This window comes from Nuphar pumila, chromosome 7, assembly GCF_984573655.1.
Source record: "Nuphar pumila chromosome 7, dmNupPumi1.hap1.1, whole genome shotgun sequence".
Classification (NCBI taxonomy): Eukaryota; Viridiplantae; Streptophyta; class Magnoliopsida; order Nymphaeales; family Nymphaeaceae; genus Nuphar; species Nuphar pumila.
The window spans coordinates 113,180,126-113,185,361 of NC_143255.1; positions in this window are offsets into that span (position 1 = coordinate 113,180,126).

The following is a 5,236-nucleotide window of genomic DNA, read 5'->3' on the forward strand; positions in this document are numbered from 1 at the left end:
TGAAGAGATTATCAGGGTCGGCTAGAGTACACTAATGAAGGGTTGCCCAATGTTTGTGGTGGTCTCAAAGCTGGTAATAGTTAAGAAGAATCTTTCCAAATGGGCAAAGTCAACTATTGACAACATTATTGGTCATATTAAGCTCATCATAGAGGAGCTATAAAATTATCAAGAAGATCTGGCTAGTATGAATAAAGAAAGAACTTTTTAAAGAGCTTCTTCTCTTGGATGAACTAAATACTCTTCAAGAAATAGAAGAAGAAGCTTAGAGGCAGAGGTCCCGATGCAAATGGTTGAAAGAGGGACACCGTAACTCCTTATTCTTTTATTTGATGGTGAAGGGCAACATCAAACGGAATGGCATCAGCTCCCTAACCTTAGATAATGGTGTGGTTATCCAGAAGGAGGAGATCCAAGAGGAAGCGACATAGTTTTTTACTGAGTTATTTAAAAAATCATCTGGTAATCGTACCCAGTTGGAAAGTTTAGAGGGTCCTAAAGTTGGAGTTGAGGAGAATAGAAGGTTATTGGTTGTAGTCTCAATGGAGGAAGTAAAGGCCACCATTTTTTAGATGGAAGGCTTCAGTGTTCCTGGCCTAGATGGTTATCCTAAGGACTTTTTAAAAAATTATTGGAATATTGTAGGTCAAGATGTTGGAAAGGCCATCATAAATTTTTTCAAATAGGTAAGATGCTAAGGACAATTAATTATACTAATATAGCTCTTATTTTGAAGTGTGAAGGTGCGACCTCTCTATCACAGTTTAGACCTATTGGTTTGTGTAATTTTGTTTATAAAATCATATCTAAGATAATGCTCAACAGAATGCACCCTATCTTAGATCGGAACATCTGTCATAATCAATAAGCTTTACTAAAAGGACGGAGCATCCATGACAGTATTCTTTTGGCCCATGAATTAGCCGACTCTATGCACAATAGTAAAAAGAGAAGTGTCATCTTCAAGACAGATCTGACCAAGGCCTATGACAAGGTGGATTGAACCTTTCTTCACAAATCCATGGAATACTTTGGCTTTGATAGAAAATGGACCCAATTGATTATGGCTTGTGTGCAATTGCCATCTTATGGAGTGATTGTTAATGGTTAGGCCAACAAACAATTTTGGAGTAGGGGAATCAGGCAGTGGGACTCTATCTCTCCCTACCTATTCTTTCGAGTTATGGAAAGGTTGACAAGGTATGTGAATCTGCAACAAATCAAACTGGGAAGCCAACAACATCACCAATCTTTTTATGCAGATGATGCCTTATTCTTCATCAAATACTCCAACTTTTCCACCTAGGGGTTCGTTCAACCTATGAAAATTTTTGAAAGCCTACAAATCAGTAAAGAAACACTACAAGAAAATTGTGTATTAGCGATAGACGTCATCCGTCGCTAAATACGTTAGCGACGAATAGCGTTCGTCGCATAACCCTAGTTGCTAAACTGCGACAGAATTTATTCGTCACTAAGTAATGACGGATTAGCGACGGATCAAGTCTGTCGCTAATTAGAGGCTGATTTGGTTATGCAACGAAATTTAATCTGCCACTATTATTTAACGAGGGATACATATTCGTTGCCAATTTGGCGACATCCATTAGTGACAACTTAAATTCTGTCACAAACCAACAACTGTTTTAAATTGGCAGCAGATTAGCAACAGATATTATCAGTCGTTGATTTTTAATAAAAAATTTTAAAAAATTTTTATTGAAATATTTTGAAACTCAAGAAAAATTTCTCGTTATAGAATTCATATAACCTGCTTATAAAAAAAAGTACACATAAAAAATACATATACAGGTGAAACAAATTTAACACAAGTTTTAAGTTAAGCAAACTTTAACAACCAAATACAGTCCTTGCCAAGTTATAATTAGTTACAAGTATGTCAAACAAATGAATCTAATCCTCGCCAAGATTTTGGGCATCACTCTCTTCATTTTCTCGATTTGCCGCTTCCTTCATGCCTCCATCAGCTCCTCTGCGCTGATCATCTCTAGCATCCTACAAGAGAACCAAAATGTTAGTATTTATAAACAAAATATAATGAAATAAATTATATGCAATGCACCTAATCTAATGCAACAAAGTAAATGGCCGAATGACACATAGACTAGCAATAAATTGAAGGACATTAACAGAATTCAAATATGTGTTCTAAAACTGGAAAAAAAATTATAGTGATTCAATCATGCAGATATGTGTTCTAAGGCTGTCAAAGAATGTCACAGTGATTCACGTATGCATATATGGTTTATAAAGCAGTCAAATAAATGTGTTATGTATCACAATCATGCATATATGTCTTACAAGACAGTCAAAAAACTTTCATAGTGATGAAATCATGCTTATATGTGTTCTAATGTTGTCAAAAAACTTTTATAGTGATTCAATCATGCTCATATGTGTTCTAAAGCAGTCAAACAACTTGCATATTGATTCAATCATAGATAAATGTGTTCTAAGGAAATTTTTAAAGTAATTCAATCATGCATATGTGTGTTCTAAGTGATGAAAGCATGCTTGTATGTGTTCTAAAGTTGTCAAAAAACTTTCATAGTGATTTAATCATGCATATATGTGTTCTACGGTTATAAAAAAACTTGCATATTGATTCAATCATGCATATATGTGTTCTAAGGTTGTCAAACAATTTTCATATTGATTCAATCATGCATATATGTGTTATAAGGAAGTCAAAAAACTTTCATATATGCTAATATTATGCGCATATGTGTTATAAAGCAGTCAAAAAACTTTCATAGTGATTCAATCATGCTCATATGTGTTCTAAGGCAGTCAAAAACTTTTATATGTGATTCAATCATGTGTATCATGTTCTAAGGTAGTCAAAAAATGTTATAGTAATTCAATCATGCTCATATGTGTTCTAAGGCAGTCAAAAAACTTTATATGTGATTCAATTATGTGTATCATGTTTTAAGGCAGTCAAAAAAATTATAGTGATTCAATCATGCATATATGTGTTATAAGGCATTAAAAAACTTTTATATATGCTAATATCAGGCTCATATGTGTTCTAAGGTTGTCAAAAAAATTTTATAGTGATTAATCATTCATATATGTGTTATAAGGCACTAAGAAAATTTTATAGTGACGAAATCATGCATATATGTGTTGTAAAGTTGTAAAAAAACTTTCATAGTGATTCAATCATGCGTATATGTGTTATAAAGTTGTCATAAAAATTGTATAGTGAATCAATCATCCATATATGTGTTATAAGGTGTCAAAAAAATTCATAGAGGCAATCATGCATATATGTATTCAATCTTGCATATACTAGCTTGAAATCGAACGACATAAAACAAATGACATGAATCTTTATACCTGATGGGCACCAGAGCTCATGTTGAATGCAGACGATTCCCTGTCCTGAAAAAAGTTACATAACTCATTACAGACAATGTTGGGAATGGTTTTATTTAAAAAGTATTGTATTTTGTTCTCAAGACGCTGACAGATACCATCCCAAGGCATAGCAGGGTCAATCAGATGTTGGGAGTTGATGCTGGCGAGAGAACTCTGAGAGTCGTGGCTGCAGAAAGCAACGACTAGTCTGGCGTTCATGTTACTCTCATACCCGAACACGTGACCCTTTTTGGGTTCACCAGTTGCAGTCACCCATGTTGCAGGATCAAAAGGTGGATGTTGAGTGGAGTCATCATCATATCATTGTATCAAAAAATTATAGTGATTCAATCATGCAGATATGTGTTCTAAGGTAGTCAAAGAATATCACAGTGATTCACGCATACATATATGGTTTATAAGGCTGTCAAATAAATATGTTATGTAGCACAATCATGCATACATGTCTTACAAGACAGTCAAAAAACTTCCATAGTGATGAAATCATGCTTATATGTGTTCTAATGTTGTCAAAAAACTTTTATAGTGATTCAATCATGCTCATATGTGTTCTAAAGCAGTTAAAAAACCTGCATATTGATTCAATCATAGATAAATGTGTTCTAAGGAAAATTTTAAAGTAATTCAATCATGCATATGTGTGTTCTAAGTGATGAAAGCATGCTTGTATGTGTTCTAAGGTTGTCAAAAAACTTTCATAGTGATTTAATCATGCATATATGTGTTCTACGGTTATAAAAAAACTTGCATATTAATTCAATCATACATATATGTGTTCTAAGGTTGTCAAACAACTTTCATATTGATTCAATCATGCATATATGTGTTATAAGGCAGTCAAAAAACTTTCATATATGCTAATATTATGCGCATATGTGTTATAAAGCAGTCAAAAAACTTTCATAGTGATTCAATCATGCTCATATGTGTTCTAAGGCAGTCAAAAACCTTTATATGTGATTCAATCATTTGTATCGTGTTCTAAGGTAGTCAAAAAATGTTATAGTGATTCAATCATGCTCATATGTGTTCTAAGGCAGTCAAAAAACTTTATATGTGATTCAATCATGTGTATCATGTTTTAAGGCAGTCAAAAAAATTATAGTGATTCAATCATGCATATATGTGTTATAAGGCATTAAAAAGCTTTTATATATGCTAATATCAGGCTCATATGTGTTCTAAGGTTGTCAAAAAACTTTTATAGTGATTAAATCATTCATATATGTATTATAAGGCACTAAGAAAAATTTATAGTGACAAAATCATGCATATATGTGTTGTAAGGTTGTAAAAAATCTTTCATAGCGATTCAATCATGCGTATATGTGTTATAAGGGTGTCATAAAAATTGTATAGTGAATCAATCATGCATATATGTGTTATAAGGTGTCAAAAAAATTCATAGAGGCAATCATGCATATATGTATTCAATCTTGCATATACTAGCTTGAAATTGAACGACATAAAACAAATGACATGAATCTTTATACCTGACGGGCACCAGAGCTCATGTTGAATGCAGACGATTCCCTGTCCTGAAAAAAGTTACATAACTCATTACAGACAATGTTGGGAATGGTTTTATTTAAAAAGTACTGTATTTTGTTCTCAAGACGCTGACAGATATCATCCCAAGGCATAGCAGGGTCAATCAGATGTTGGGAGTTGATGCTGGCGGGAGAACTCTGAGAGTCGTGGCTGCAGAAAGCAACGACTAGTGTGGCGTTCATATTACTCTCATACCCGAACATGTGACCCTTTTTGGGTTCACCAGTTGCAGTCACCCATGTTGCAGGATCAAAAGGTGGATGTTGAGTGGAGTCATCAT